At 36.7% G+C, this 17,420-nt stretch overlaps 1 protein-coding gene across 2 annotated transcripts in view; it reads left to right on the forward strand.

The window, feature by feature from the left end:
• Positions 1–17,420, forward strand: part of ARHGEF3 (Rho guanine nucleotide exchange factor 3) — a 136,810-nt gene that overhangs the window by 24,588 nt on the left and 94,802 nt on the right. The window lies entirely within an intron of this gene.

Consider the following 17,420-nt stretch of genomic DNA (forward strand, 5'->3'; position numbering starts at 1 on the left):
GACCAAATAAGAACTCCTTCAGTGCAGTCTTGCAAGCATTGCAAATTCATTTATTCTTAGTTTAGAACAAGGGCAAAATATCATCTTGGGTTTTTTTTCATGCTGTAGAGCCTCCTCTTCTCATTCAGATCTACTACATCTTGCTGCATTTTCTTTTCCTTCTCTGTTACTTCATGAAAAAAACACAAAAATTGTGGAAATAGTAAAAACTTGCAAAGTGTGAAGCATGTTAACAAGCAAAGTAAAGGAAAATTCTTCCTCCCCTACTTCATAGTCTATTCCAATAATGGTAAAAATAACTTGTGGCAATAGCAAATAAACAGTGATAAGAGAGTTGTAATGTTTTTAGGCTGTCTTAATTGCCCTAATTTCTATTTATCTAGCAAAAATGTTTAACTCTGGCTAAATTAAATATACAGTGATGTGATACTTGAATCATAAACAATAAGCACCAGACCCCACCATCAGAGCTACTTTAGCATATCGTCATATTTGATGCGCATACTATGGATTTTTTAGGAGCTATGCCATTTTTTAAAGATCTCCCTCTGATAAGTTTGATCTTTAAATGCCGTGTATAGTATTACGACATCTGAGCAAATAAGTCTTTTGAGCAAGCTAACAGAGGAACGAGGCAAGGTTTTCCTATTTCGGTTTAGAGAAGCTGCAGGATATGATATTAAACAAGTGATACTGGTAGTACTTACATTAATTTCAATTTGATTTCATCAAATACATGTGAGTTTGACTGTCCTTCTGGAGGTATGCCTCTACCGCTAATCAGCCCCATCTCCAGTAACTGCTGCCAATACTTTGGGAACAATTAGCCCTCCAGGGACCCTTACTCATTGTGGGCAGCTGCTTAAGGCTTACTGCAGGTAAGTCTGCCAGTGTGTTTCAAAGCACGCTGTTTCTGTGATAATTGAAGTTTTCCAGGCATTTGTAGCAATTATGTATCCTCCAGGCTTCATTACAGATGTATTAGCACTATTGTTTTTTTCACCATGGAGATTCTCTGTTGATTCTTTAACGGGTGAAAAAAGTTGTCCACAAAGGCAAAAGTTGTATTTGATTTAAGTCTAGTTGCCACAATATCTTCAGTCTCATAGTGTGTTTTTTTTTTTTTTTTTTAATTTGTTTTGTTTCTGATTTTTATTATTTGTGCCTAGGAATCAGTTTAATACTTTTTGGTTTTGTTTTGAAGCAATATTTGGCTGATGAGCTCTAACAAAATCTCTGCTCAGTTAATATGGGTTTACATTCCTCCCTTGGCCAGTACCTTTCACTGTTCAATAAAGGCACCCATGTTCAGTGGAGCATGCCAGGTTTTGTTGCATTCCGTTGTAGGTGGAGTATGTTTTACTTCTAGGCTGATTTAGAAAAAGAAAGAACTCTTACTTAAACCCACTAAACAAAATTAAACAAACAAACAAAGCCCATAAAGCACATAAGTAAATACATATAAAATGTAGAATAGAATAACTTTCTCCTAACCACTCTGAAACATCTTGGTTCTCTGAGTGGGTGTATGTGTATATGCCTATATGAAGTGTGTCTGTGATGGGTTTTTTTTTAAGTGTAAAAAGAAAATCTCAGTGATCCACCACTGCCGACCATCTGTTTCCTGTGTGCTTACCCTGCTTCTGTTTCAGAAATTCTTGTCCATGTTCATGATTCCTTTTCACTAAGACTCCAGTATCCATTCTTATAAACATTCTGTTATTTTTTTATGCACTTGTTCAACCTGTAGTACAATTGCATTTCTGCAATTACCCTAATACCCTAATATTAATTAATTAATATTAATTAAGATACCTCAACTTCCCCCCTCAAATAGTGATTATATATTTTTAGTTAATTCTCTGGCTGTAGAGGGAGCTAGTGGTAAAGTTTTCAAGGAAAACAAACATGATATTTCTATGGGAACATGTAAACATTGTCGTATTTGGAAACAAAAGATAAGAAACAAAAGGCTCATTTCTAACTTGGTCTTTCGGGGGAGGGGGTGGAAGGCTGAAGATGATGTGAATTGGTTAAATTAACTGCATATTCGTGTGGGCCCTGAGAATTTCTGTAGATACATGTTGTAAGAGAGAATGATTTGAAAATGTATCTTTGGAGCTGAATACATTTGGTCACTTGCAAATATCTTAGATATGACAGATGGCTTTCCTGTAGTAAGGTGTCATTACATTGCCTTAAAACTACACCAGGAAATTCCCCAGCTAAATCTGTAGATTTGGGGCTTCTGATGTGGATAAGAAAACCTGGGCTAATAGTAATAGCTCGTATTAAGGTCCTTATGAACAGAAGCTCCGTAAGAATAGATGGCTACAATAAGAGCACTACAAAGTATTGAAAAATATCTGCAAATGTTTCAGAATATCCACTTACATTTGTTAGTATTAAGAATGCATGTTGTTTTCCCTGACTTTGAACTTCAGCATCATTGTAAAAAGCATAAATTAAAATTCAGAAAAATTAACTTCATCAGTCGGCAGGAATATAGGGACTGTGTTTCCTGCTGTATTGTTGTCTTCTCTGTCATGTTTTGCACTCCATGGTGAAGGCCAGAAGCTAACTGTATTTTACTAGCTGTCCAGTTAGTTAAGTCTTCATTTTAAAAATGGATTCTAAAGCTATATTTACAAAAGTGTATTAAATTATTACTATACTTCTGACCATGGAGAAGATTTTGTTTCAAAGACTCTCATTTATTGAAGGAAATTACACCAAAAAGGGGGAGCTCTCAATTTTTCTTTCTTGATGTCTCCCCCCACCCCACTCCGTACAGAACAGTAAGATAAAGATGGCTCTATTCTGGATGCGATATAATGTGTTTCTATTCCACAGATTAAAATTGAATTTGAATGTGACCAGACAGATCAAAAACAAAACAAAAATTGCACTCAAATTTTAAAAAGTGGAGGTCTCTAATACACTGTTACGAAAATTTTATGTCTGCAAATTCATTAGAGATGTTCACATCCAAAATTTTATTTTGTGTTATTTGTTACTACAGCAGAAGTCAGAAGATCTGGCAAGTTGTAACTGGGCCTGCTTAGGCATGCTTTCCTCTCTATTCTCTCTCCTCTCTCATATCTGTTATTTGTCTTAATTTAAGGCAGTAAGTGAAGTCACAGTAAGTCAATTATAACCAGTAAGTGATTTGTAGCAGAGTGCAGACAGGAAAAGTGGTGATACACTTTTATTGTACCTTTGCATGTAGCACCCTTTCTGTCCCATCTATCAAATTTTGTAAGGTTGGGGTTTTTTTCTTCCCTCAGATACCCTCCTTTTTTTGAACTGACAATTGACCTAAGGAACTCTTTCATCTTTCTACCCTGTGCTGTGTTGACATGGGGGAGCTCCATAATGAAACAGAAAATAGTGGGAAATTTCCACCAGTCTCCATAGAAATGAAGAAAGCAGGAAGAAAAAGTAGGGTTTAGGAGGCTGAATTAGTTCATCATTACACGCTGTGTTTATTTGCTAATCTGCTGACTTGTTATTCCTGAAATAACAGGTTGATAATAAACCCCTCCAACTCTTGCCTTCCAGTCTGTCAGAATATGATCTGGTGAAACTTCTGTGACAATCCAGTTAATCAATGGCGATGCCTGTTTTTATGATAGAATCAGAGAATCATAGGTTGGAAAAGACCTCTAACATCATCAAGTCTTCCTGACCAGTTCTTGTAGGAGATAAAGCTGTCTAAAATTTGGGCATCATATGGTTAATCCAGAGGTTAAATAATAGCTCCTTTTCATGGTGTTTATATTCTGTGCATAAAAATAATTTTCCCTCCTTAATGTTTCTTATTTAATCTACAACTCATCTGGCACAAGCCAATATTTGCCTGGTCACGTGTTCTCTAATAGAATACTTAATTGATTCTTTTGCATTTCATTTCAACAGAGGTTTGAAATGAGTCATGAACTTTTCCTCTTTCTGATTTGTATTTCATTATATTTGGAGGATGTTTTAAATATATATAATGTGTTTGTATTCACCATTTACAGCTTGATTTTATAACAAAAAAGAAAACGATTAAACACCGGGAGGGGGGAGTTTAAAGGGAAGGTTCTCATATGTATTACAATAGATAGGCTGCTTAATACCTGTCCATTCAGAATCTTTTCATTTTCCATTTACTGGAGTAGGGGAGCTGTAAGGAAACAGAATTTCTTTTGTTATTGCTTGCCTTTGGGATTTTGTATGTAAATGAGAGAATGCACAATAATTTACAGAAAGATCATAGAGCGCAGTGACAGAAAGTCAACTGCATTACAGATTTTATATTTTGCGCAGCAGGGGGCTGTATTTACCAATGGTATGTGAATAGATGTTTGTTTTGTTGTTCTGTGGGGCCTATGAGTACCTACGTAGAGTATTTAATTTAAAAAATGTATGGTGTTTTAATTCCATGTAAGGCTTAGCCAAACTCCTCTCACTTATTGGTGTTTGTCCTTTGTTTTGGAGAACTTAATATTACAATACTTGATTTCATCGTAGTTTTTTAGTGTCTCTGTCAAGGTATTGAAAAGGTAAATTCTTGTAGCATCTGGACCATTTCTTCTTTTCCTCTTCAAAGGTTATTCCTGTATGGTTTTGCTCATAGTGTGTATGTATGCTGTGCATGTAAGGCTGGACTTTTCTGACCAGCAGTGTCCTTCAGGTTTGTATGTGTGCTTGGCGCAGTTTTCTCCTGTCAACCTGAGCAGATCTCTTTTCTACAGCTCCTAAATAGCCTGTATACAACAAGACAACTGTGAAATGTCCCCTTAGTCTGTACACTGCAGTTTACAAAAACTGTATACAGAAACTTTGTGGTCATAAACAGAATAGTGGTTTCTGATATTCCTCTATTAATATGGCAACTTTATGCAACTGAAGCAGCTGTCCCTGCCTCCTTAAAGAACACTGTCCATGAATGTTCATTCTGTTTGTTTTTCTAATAAACAGTACAGATAGGATGTGTTTGTGTTTTTTTCCTGCTATGCTCCTGCCTCAGGCTTTTCAGCAACTGAGTTCCACCTACAGAAACACATAATTGTCAGAAAGGGCAGGTAGGAAGATTGACGGAGGATGCTAGAACTGGCAAAAACTTGTTTTGGATTCTGCATCTCCAGTGCACTTATTTAAAGGAAATGATTTTGTGTTACCAAATTTCATCAAAGATCTTGAGCATTATTTCCTTGCCCATTTCAACTCAATCTATTTTAATAAGTGATCCAAGTAATATTTGTTGCCCAGCAAGGAATCTGTGACTATCTTTTTTGCCAGGGTATTGGCAGTCCCAGGAACTGTCTCATCTGTTGTCAGATCACAGTTGATTGAGGATTTTGCGTGTGCTAGGTGAATGGATGAGGATAGGTAGTAGTCTGGTGAAACCGAAAGCTGTGTTTCCCCCAAGGAAACTGCCAACCCTTTTTCTCAGGCTTATCTAGCAGTTTAGAAGTTGGTTGGGTAAACAAAACTTTGGTGCTACAGAACAAAATTTGGGCTCAGTGTGAATGCCTGTTGTCTTGCTTTGTTATAAAGTTCATGATGTGGAAATTTTAACAAAGCATGTGAATTTCCTTGGTTGACAGTGCTAACTTGTGTAGGAAAACAAGTTCAGTTATTCAACGTACCTGTATTTATTTGAAAGTCAAATATCTAGAATTTCAGGTTCTTTACACAGTGACTCACACACTTTGAGATTTCTGTAAGAATGGAAAAGTTTTTGTGTAAAGCCATTTTAAAGGTGCCATAACACCCACTTTTTGTTACGTATTACTGTCTATTAGATGTTGTAATCTGGTGCGCAAAGACTTACAGTCATATCAGAGCATACTTACAATAAATGTCTTCTACAGTAATTTAATGACTTAATATCTTTTTGGTAATCAGTTAAATCTCGGATGTGCTATAGGGCAAATTTTTGTTTGCTGATACATTTGCTCAATGTAGAACTCATTCATTACAAGTTTACTGGAACTCTGTTTACATGCTACTAGAGCAAAGCTGGAACTGTTTTGGTCAGGTTTCCATTTAAAGACAACTTAAAAATACTGTAATGTTTCTTTTCTGAATTTTATTTTCACAGTGCAGTTGAGTTTAGAATGATCGTCTTCAAGCTCTTTGTTTACGTGTCAGACACAGTGTTAATATATGCTTCTTTGTGGTTTAGGTTTAACATTAAATAATTTTCACTTGCTAGTAATTTTAAATTTTTGTCCCTTGAGAACAGCTTCTTGATTTTATGAACTTTGGGAAAAATCATTGCACTTTTTCTTTTGCCCAAGTAGGGTGGTTGATTCACTATGATAATTTAAAGAATAACAGACTTTTTTCCTCTTTCCACAGATTTACCTGAAGAAAAAAGTTATGATGCATTTTGAGTTTAAAAAACCAAACAAATAAACCTCGTGACTTTTATCTTTCTCAGTAGGGCATAAAGGGGAGTGGGAGCTGGAAGTTATGAAACCATTTACTTTGCTGTTCAGAGTACCTAGAGAAGTCAGATTTGCAGAGGAGATGACTGTGTGTGGTTTAAAGAAAGCCTAGTTTCCTCAGGAAATGGTGTATGACTATGCTGTCTGTCTCTTGCCAGTAACTTTTAAACCCATTGCCCAGTTTCATTTTTAAAAAAATATAAAAACTATCAGAGCTAATAAACTCAAGTTTTAACGTAATTGTGTATGGGTGGAGGTGAGAGACACCAGTTAGTACCGCCGTTGTGAGGAAGGCTGCCAGAGCATAGCCATGCTGTGTTCTTTTGGCAGGAGCCTACCAGCAGATATGTTGCTCTGAACTAACCACAGCCTTTTCATGGCGAGAGTGTCACCGAGGTGATGAGAGACGGTGTGCGCTGAGTGTGGGACAAAACACAGGGCCTGCTTCCACAGGAAACCACTCTTCATCAGCTCTGCCCCTTGTAGAGTTTGTTTGAGTGGGTGTGTGGGGCCTAAGAGGTGCTGTCTGCTTGCAACGAGATGATGCCTCTGCTGTTACCACGCGTGCTCAGTGCTGCATCTCTGTTCTTTACGTTCTGATTGAAATCATGAGGTCACATGCTGTGCATAGGATGTGGCTGCTGCTTCACTAAATTCTGGTGCCGCCTTACCCTCTCAGGAATGGAAAAGCAGCTGCTTATCGTTTGTCTTTGCCCTTAACAAAGAACCCCTACTGGAGTATGGGACTTGCAAGGCAGAGCTCTCTATGTTCTTCATTGCTGTGCCACTTCTCCCAAGCAATCAACTTGTCATGTAGCTACATACCTATTCTTTCTCAGTTTGAAGTTGTCAGGGTTGGAAGACCTGCCTATAAGGCTGTGAGACCAATAATGCTGTCGGTGAATCTTGCAGCATTGTTAAATCGTTAATGTTTTTAATGCAGAAGACCCGACTTTAGTCGGAGGTGGGGAGAGTATTGAATTAAGTGAACTCTCTTCATACCAGTTTTTCATAGAATCATAGAACAGCGTTTTTGATGCATTTGGAAATGAAAAGTGTTGTACCTAAAGGAAGATGCTATTTTATTAATCAGGCGGTATAGTATAAGTGATTGGAAAAAATCCAGTAGGTTAGCTTCAGGAACACATTTCACATATTCAAAAGAAGTAGGACCATTTACTTTGTGTTCCTGTCACTCTGATGGCTACCAACAGTAGTTCACAGAATCACAGAACGTTCGGGGTTGGAAGGGACCTCTGTGGGTCATCTAGTCCAACCGTCCTGCCAAAGCAGGGTCGCCTACAGCAGGCTGCACAGGACCTTGTCCAGGGGGGTCTTGAATATCTCCAGAGAAGGAGACTCCACAGCCTCCCTGGGCAGCCTGTTCCAGTGCTCCATCACCCTCAGAGGAAAGAAGTTCTTCCTCATGTTCAGATGGAACTTCCTCTGCTTCAGTTTGTGCCCATTGCCCCTTGTCCTGTCGCTGGGCACCATTGAAAAGAGCTTGGCCCCATCCTCTTGACGCCCTCCCTTGAGATATTTATAAACATTTATTAGGTCCCCTCTCAGCCTTCTCTTCTTCAGGCTGAACAAGCCCAAGTTCTGGTATGAAAGACCATAAAGGAACTCACAAATAATTTTGCATCATCATTGATCAAATCAACATCTGTTTGATTTCTTCCCTTGTGGGTTATGACTCTGTTACTTCAGCTGCTGTAATAAGTAGGAATATTGTCCTTGTGTCCTGGTACTTTCTGTATTCAGAGTAAAAAAGCCTGTTGTGGTGGTTTTGTAATTAGCAAGCTTTTAATTTTTTTATAATTAAATGTGCTTTGTATGTCTGCTTCCTAAATCTAATTAATATACCTCTTTGAAACCCAAATAGATTAGCTATCAGCGAGAGTAAGAGCAAAGATAGAAGTGCCTTATTTTAAAGGCATGGCATTAAAAAAAAGCTTTCAGAGGAAACATAATAGTGATGAACATCTTGAAAAAAACCATAAACTTGATGAAAATACAAAATGAAACGGTGTGCCATTGTGCAGCTGCTAACATTCAGCAGTATAACAAAAACCATTAACAAATGAGCCTAAAACTAGTAGTTTCTGCATGTCAGGGTGAATCTTCTACCATATATTATGAAGTTGTTGCAAATCATGGAGTATTTTCTTGGGGGAAAAAATGATACTGTACTAGCTTACCTGATGAGAATATGTCAACATGTGCAAGGGCAAATAGCTGGAAAATGTTTGTTCTTTGAAAGCAAATAATCTCTGGCAAACTTATGTTAAAGATTTTTCTGATATGCATTACTGGAGCAAACTATATTATTTCTTACAGTTTCATAAATAACTGTGGAAAAACTTTAAAATTTTGTATGCAGTTGTGTTAATTTCATAGGACCTTCTGAAGATCTTTTCAGTAGGTACTGTCAGTTCTGTATCAGCTTTTTTTTAAAAAATGCGCTTGGATAGGAAAGTTTTGGTATGTGTGGCACTGACGTATAGCAGAAGTAAGTGGATTTTTGTTCATGGTTTTTTTGAAGAGTAAGGTCCAACAGTGTGATCTTAGCGATATTGATGATATATTAAAAGGATAATTTGAGATCTTTATTCTTTTCCTACAACAAAAATAATTTAAAAATAATGTAAGCAAGTATCGGATACTTATTAGCAGTAATTTTTCCTTGATGATGTGTACAAATGATGTTTCTTCCAAGATTTTTCTGCTTGCAGCTTTCATACAAGGCTACTTTTTGACCTTTAAGCACTTACATTGCATTTATTTTGGGAGGCATCTTAAAACAGGTAATCTGGAGTCATAGGCCTGAAATTTTGGTTTGGCTTTGTCTTCTGCCTATGGCAATATCCACCGATACATTTGAAGCAGAGAATGCGAATGCATGCTATGAGGCAAACAGAATAACATAGTTAATTATTGCACTTGCTGCTCTGATATTGTACTTTGGGCAGAGATTGTGGAAGAAAAAGCAACTAAATACTTGTATTAATTAAGGTAATGGATAACAAATCTCATAAATAAGGTAAAATAAGAAGGATTCCCGCTTCCAGGCGTGGACAGACAATCTTACCTTGCAAGACATGAGAAAATGTCCTCCATTGGCGGATCAGCCCATCAGTGGTCTACTGTACAGCAAAATCCCATTGCCTGTCTGATCCTCTGGTCTTGCTTAACACGTTAATTCCTGTTTTTGCAGGAATTGTATTAATTCGGAAGGGGAAAAAAAAAGATGTGAGGATGTGTATTCATGCATATAAATACATTGATTTTTTTTTATATATATATGTACATATTTGCAGGAATTGTATTAATTCAGAAGGGGAAAAAAAAGATGCAAGGATGTGTATTCATGCATATAAATACATTGATTTTTTCATATATGTATTTCTCAAAAAGATGACTCAGTCTGTCCTACCCACAAATGCACTTTTTGATGAATATACTTTGACCTGGACAAAATAAAAAATACGCTTTCAGTCATCACTGGTATAATTTTACTTTCTAATTATGGGATTCTGTATTTGTAAAAAAATTATTTCGTCAAAGTTTTCTGTATGCTCGTTTAAAATGGTATTGGGCTGAAATTACTGTAATGTAGTTAGTGTATTTATGTTGAAGATGCTAGAAAACATAACCTGTTGCTGGCAGAAGTAGAGATAAGTGAACATTTTCTGTCCTGAGTTGGTATTTTGAATGGAGCTTTAATGGACGATAGTTTCAACAGGTTTTTAGTCCGTTACATTCAGGGATTTCTGTACGAGTTACTATGGCAATGCTGATGCACAAAATGTTCCCCCAGGAACACATCTGTGAATAATAACTAACAACTGAAACCATTTTGCTTTTGCATCTTGGGTTAAATGTCCCTTCAGAAGTGATGGAAATAATGGAGGTGTGTTTTTTTTGCTTACTGAATAGGAAGTCATTGTACTACATAAAAATCCAGATATTAGGAAAGGAGTATTGGTTTCAGAGTACGTACACCCCTTGAATATATTGCTGAAGTGTCATCTCTCAGATCAATGAAGAGTGTTAGAAACATTAGGTGTAAAACTTGGCACGGGCTTCAAGTGTTTCATGTTGTAAAGAAACTTCAATGCCAAATATGTAGCACAAAATCTTCCACTCAGAAATTATAACTTGGCTTTTAACAACAGTATTATTCGTTACATAAATGTGTTTACATCATTCTTGAAGATAAAAACCTATCGTGATAACCTTCTGACCTCACTGTGCAGTGAAGATCAAGATCACAAGTCACGTGATAGAGGCCAGTATTTGTTGATGTTAGTGCCTGTTCTGATGTTCTGATTTTTGCAGAAATAAATTTGTCAGTGTTTGTATTAAACAGAATATCCTGATGTCAGAGGATGCAGTATTTGTTAAAACTGTTTGTTGTTAAATGTAGCTCTCCTTGTACGTATAAACTGGCCTTTGTACATATAGTTGCTTTGTTTGTGTTTATTTCACTTTCATTCAGAACAAAGGGGAAACCAGTCTGGTGTTTATGATATGATTAAACTTTTAAACTTGAAAGCATTTTAGGGCTTGATTTGGTAGCCTTACTGTCATGGAGTAAGACAAAATGCTTACGGAGCTCAGGGGTTTTATGGCCATGATAAGAAGTCCTACTGAGTTATATCAAACAAGGAAAAATAAAGTAATCAATACTAAAAGGACACTGCTAGTACTTTTCAAGGTCTAAGAAAATATGTTAAAGCTGGTAAGAAAACTGTGAAGATCTCTCTGTTATGTATGAGGAGAAAAAAATTTTCTAAGCCCACGGGGCTGATAGTTGCTTCTGCAGTTATTTATGCAACTTAATAGAAATTACTGTGCAGGTGGCAATGAAGATGAAATGGAGATGATACCACTGTGTGTTTTGTTTGGGTTCTTCCAGTGTACAATCTGCTGATAGTGCAAGTGAAAGTCTTGCACGTGAAAAGTCTGCCTAAGTCCGGGAGTTGCATGGTTTGATCTTGATGACTTGTATGTATATATCACATATTGCTTTATGCTTTGATTCAGGGCCTCTTCTAGTTAATATTGGTGCCCGTAAAATAAAGGAGTTCAAAAATTTAAATATACTGGAAGCTTATTAAAGAAAACTGGTTGTATTGGGTACATAACTACTAAAAATGTTTGCTTGTCTGCAGATATTTCAGCTGTATCTTAAATATTTTGTTAAGCATAGTGTTTCATTAGGTGCTAATCTTTAAAGCAGCACCCAAAGTGGGGGAAGAAAAAAAAAACCTCTAGAAACTGGGAAAGGTTGTTTGAAAAAGTTGAACCTTTTCACTCATACTTGATATAAATATTGAAACTCATTCCCATGAAAGGTTTTGTTATCGGTAAGTTGATGAATTCCTGACTTTTTTCACTCCTTGATACTCTGTGCTTTATTTAAGTGCCAATGCTTCAAGTGTGGGAGAAGTTATGTTGCCCATGTTTCAGTTATGCCATAGTAAAATATTTGCTTGTATCTTGAGCAGAGTCTCAGTATGCTGCGGAATTTAAGCTTTGGTGAGATTTCTGTGTCCAAGTTACTGAACTGTATCTGACAGAGTAGCTAAATGCAGTTTGCCATGATAGCCTGCAATCCTTCACGTATGGTAGAAGGCAGAACTAGTGCAGACATGAACTTACGTGGTATAATTTGACTTGGAGGGGGGTGGGGGCGAGGAGTGTTTTACTGCACACTGAAGTTAAGTCATGGGCATGATTGCATAGACTTGCAGAAGTTTAGTTTATTAGCTCTGGTGGTGACAGGCCTGTTACAATTCCAAGATGACGTTCTGATCTGTCTGCATAGGAATTACAGGGATGGTTTGCCTCACTCCATTTAGAATACTTCTTCATGCGAGAATAATCTTTCTCAGTGAAACAGTATTCTGAAAGTTACAGTCCTCTGTAACTGATCGCATTTAATAAAAGCAGGTTTCCTTCCTTGACTGACTGGCTTAGTGGTATGAAAAGCATCATACAGCACTGTTCAAAAGGTGTGCGGGAGTTTTCACTTTTCAACACAGAGACGCCTCTAAATTGGCTGCAGGCTTATTGAGATAATGATCCTATTAGACATTTTTGTTAAACCTACACTTTTAGGCTTTTCAGTTGAAATACAAGGTACAATGCAGAAAAAGTTGCAAATGGAGGGATGAGGAAATAGCAGTACAGGAGTTTTAAAATCTTATATTGGATTGGCTTGCTCCCAAATGTTACTTGTTTTAAATAGCTTTGCTCGCTTTATTCAGTCCTGAATCTTTCTAAATGCCTGTTAGTGAACCCCAGCTTCACAGGAATTCATGTTTACCTTCAGAAAGAGAGCCAAATGATACAAATCCAAACAAAAAAGATTTTCAGAAAACACCCATTTCCTTTATCAAGAACATGACGTGATGGCATTTGAATGATCAGTTTGAGGGTGTTAGTAGCTTCTCTGCATGTTAACTGAGAATGCTGTTTGGTTGGATTTCATGAACTGCTAAGGGATTCCTTGTCTGCTTTCTCTGGGTGAACGTTTTTGTTTCTGTCTAACCAGTAAGTATCCAATCTTGCTAAACTAAGTGGATTTCCCAGCCTTAGGTTCTCAATGAGAGCTTACTTCTGTTTTGAAAACAAAATGGAATAGACTTGCTGTCTTTCCTTGAGCATGAATATTGTGAGGTTTTTGCCTGGAGGCTTGCTTTTTCTGATGCTCTCACGGTGGAGGCCATTTAAAAATTACCATCACATCTTTCTTTTCCCATGGACCAGAGGATCTTCTCGATGGCTGACTGTAGGGTGGAGATCACGAAACATTTCTTTTTAATGAGGAGTTGTTCTCTTTGTAAAGAATACGGCATGTATCTGTAATACAGCAGTAGGATGAGGTAATAACTAAAAATTAGCAAACGTTATGGCCACTTCTTCTTCCTAGTATTATTGAAATGCTAGAGGAATAATTTTACGCTGTGCAAAGTGAGCAAGTGAATAATCTTTCTAATCTTAGCTTTTACAATATTCATGAAGTAGTGATTTTTTTGTTATAAAAGCATAATACAGGATTCTTTGCTCATCCCGCCCAGCATTAATGCAGCTATACCTCTGTCAAACAGCAGAAAAGCTTGCATCCTTCCGTTCACTGGTAGCCAGGGCTTTGTGTTTCAGTTGTGAACAGAGTTCAGATAATTCAAGGGGGATGCTTTTGTAGTGGTGTAAGTCAGACTTAATTTATTGCATTAACCTGCAGTAGTTACAGATGAGGAAATAAATTATGTTTAAAGCTTTAAATCAAGCCTGTATTCTTTCAGAAGATGAAACGTTACTTCATTAGGAATATCTGGTTTTTAGACCAAAATGTAGAACTTTACTTGGTCTTCAGATTTTTTTCCTCTTTCATAAAATTAATATTAATTTTTTACAGAAAATTAATCAAATGCAGAAATTTAAAAATGCATTTTGTAGCTTCTTTGGGTTTTATTAGTGATGGGATATTTTTTGGTGCTGTGCATTGGTTTGTAGTATAAATAAACGTGCTCTGAACAAAGCATGGGAAAAGAGTAGGAGTGGGGCAGGTTGCTGGTACGTGTACCTGCTCCAGTGATGCAGGCTTTCATCTGTGTATATCCAGATTCACAAGGGCTCTTTTTCTTTCTTAATATGTTTATGACACATAGTTCTTGATAGTAGGACAATAAAAGATTCTGTTAGTATTCAGGAAGTCAGCTCAACTAGTAAAAATCAGTCATCTGTTTTTTCCTTGGTGAGTATTTTTCTTTCTTTCAAGGTAGTAAGTATTCAGTCTTGCTCATCTAGATGGCCTTCCCCCTTTTCTCCACTCCACCAGTTCTCTATCAGAAGATGCTATGGGAGCTTGAAGAGCTGATGCCTGCAGGATTGGACCTTAGTAAATCAAATGTACACACAGTCTCTATGAGATGCTTTGCCTTTAGGAAGAAAAGCATATCAAGTAAACTCTCCATAAGAACTCAGAACTCTTCTGAGCCAGATTCTGCTGTATTAGATTTGTTTTTTTCCTTCTGGAAAACAAATGAAATTTTCCACAATCTCTTTAGTGCCAAAATGCACAGGCCTAGTATAGAAGGGAAGCAGTATTTGAGATTTCAAGTAGTCTCGTCAGTGGTTTTTTGTTAAGTAGGTCAAACCATGGGTTTTTTCTGCTTGTAATATCAGTACCAAAGGTACACTAATTTATTATTATCCATAATTTAAAACATCTAAGAGAATCAGTATTTTTCAGAACGGTTGTTCAAAGCTAAAGTGCTCTTGCATCTCTCGGGCTTCACCAGGTAAACCACTTTGAATTTTTTTTTTGTGTATGATTTAGTATCACAAATATCCCAATGTGTTAAAATGTGCTTTTATGAACAGTATATTAGTATACGTTTGATGGGTTGAGCAGATGACATTACAAAGATCAGTTCTGAACAGTAACCACTATTTATTATTTAACAGTATCTTTGTAAAATATTCACAGCTGTAGTAACAATCTTTATTTTTGCAGATTTAAAAGAATTTTTACGTAGCACAGCTTGTCTCTAAGTGGTTTGGGCTTTCCTTTTATTATCTGAGTGAGTATTCATGTAGGTTTGTGAAATGTGCTTTTATCTTCAAACAGATGTAGCAGCTGAACGTTTTAAACAAAACACACAGCTTGGGTATTCATATCTAAAAAAATACTGTTGTAGTCAGTGATTCTGTGTGCAGAAAGACTGCGGGATCAGATGAAGATGTAAAAGTGATGAAAGCTTAATATAAACTGCCATAAATTGTTCATTTATCTCATCATTCTTCAAGACAGTTAACAGGCTTTTTTTAGTAAATAGAAACTTTAAGATGTTCGGTGCATGTTGTAGCCGTTAGATTCCTTTATATGCTTTTGCTTATCGATTGTCATTATGTAACTAACGTACAGCACAGTAGAGGTTGCATAAAAAAACTCTGGTGATTTATTCTGGGAGGCATGTTAATTTGGTGTCTAAAAATTGTGTCTAAATAAAGCTTTCAGTAAGGATATCTTTGTCTAGCAGATGTTTTTATTATATCTATTCATAGTATGTGTGTGAGGGAACCCAAACAGAAAACCCTGCACATCTTAAGAACAAAAGCATTATTTTACAACCTTTAATTCTTTTTCTTGGCATTGTCAACAAAATTCTGGGGAACATAGCTGTGTTCTGTCCTGACTTTTATGTGGAAAGAATAGTGTAGGTCATATTTAGTGTTTGCAAAACTCTACAGTTTCAGTGATCGGTAAATGTTATTGCTACTGGTGACAGGTGAGGGAAAAAAAAATCAGGTTTTCATTTAAGTTTCAAGGCAGAATTGGCATATGCTAGATACATACTTATTAAACTCAGCAAATGTAAAATGTAGGTATCATTTTTGCAAAACCATTTTAAGAAGGATCAGTGTTTTGTTTCCAGAGAAGCCTTTATGGTGATGCTGGTTTAATATGAAATACTGGATGTTTTTTTTTCTTCTGAATGCAGACAGCCGATGGGTCACCATAAACGTGCTATAAGACAAGTAATACCTACTTCATCTTGATGGAGCTGCATCTATACTTTTAATTCAGTGTTCCATGGTGAAAACCAACTGACGTTTATCCTTAATCCGCTTTATTAGAGTTTATGGCAACATCTGGTTTTTACTATGTGCAAACTTCTGTAGTACATACTTAGGTGTGAGAAAGAAAACAACATTTCTGTATCTGTAATAGTTGTTTTTTCATGGTTTATCTTATTCTTTCTCCTCATTTTCTCCTTTTTTGCCCCCTTTCCACCTCTACAAGTGGTTTTCTTTTGTAAAACTCTGTTTTCTGTTGGGCAGTGTGTAATACAGCCTTGTGTTACAGGACGCATAGGGACCCGATTTATTGTAATTAACCTAATAAACTATATAAATTAACTCATGGATACTTGAAGTTCTAGAACTTTTGTTCATACTGACATAGAACTTTAAGTGATTCTCGTGTATCACAGAATCTGAGACCTCACAAATCTTATTCACTGTATGTTTAATTCAGTAGCCATTTACTCTCCAGGCCACAAAATAGTAGTAGAAGCATCTTGGTTAAAGGTAGAGCCCCAGCTCATTACGATATTACCAGTGTCAAAAGTTCCTGCAGTAATGTTTGGTTCAGTAAAATTCCAAATTATCCTTACTGAACAGTAGGATCACTAGGAAACTAGCAGGCAAGCAAGTCAGTATAGTTCAGTCATTTCCCTAGTAAACATTTCAAGGGATCTAAGATACATCTGAGCTACTAAGATGTGAAGATGCTGTTTCCAGAGCGTTTTTTTCTAGGGCTGAAGCTTAAAGATCAAATGGAAGGTGAATGGTTAAAACTCCTGCTAAAGGTGATGATGAGGAGGAATTTGACACTCAAACAGATAGACATGGCTGAAGGTTGAGTATCTTTATGGGCTGCTTTTCCAAGTGGCAGGCCTCTGCTTGTATTTTTCTCAAACTGGATGTACTTGGTTTCAGGCTTTTATTTCCAAGGTAAACTTTCCACAGTGATCTCCAAACCAAGCTCAGCTGATAGGTTTGGTGGTCCCCTTCCTCCCACAATCTGAAGAATTCCTTTATAGTCCCACCTTCTGGTCTTTCATTCTTAAAACAGCAGTACTGGGAAGAAAATGTTTTGGTGACTTTTAGCTAAACGAAAGAAGACCCATCAGTAAGAAAGATAGAGTATTATAAATTACAGCTTTGAGATTACTGTTGCAAGCAACTGTAGGAAGGCACTCCTCTCTGTCCCTCACATGACTTCCTTTTCTTAGCCATGATCTAGTCTGTGATAATCTATTCAAGTGTGTTGCAAGAATGTTAGTCACAGTGCATGCAGTTATAGGAACCATCCCTGCCTTGTTCTTGACATCTGAAAAAGCCTTACTTTATCTGAGTAATTCATTTTAGACTTATGTGCATCTATATGTCAGATCTGCTCAT

Source organism: Opisthocomus hoazin, chromosome 11, assembly GCF_030867145.1.
Source record: "Opisthocomus hoazin isolate bOpiHoa1 chromosome 11, bOpiHoa1.hap1, whole genome shotgun sequence".
Classification (NCBI taxonomy): Eukaryota; Metazoa; Chordata; class Aves; order Opisthocomiformes; family Opisthocomidae; genus Opisthocomus; species Opisthocomus hoazin.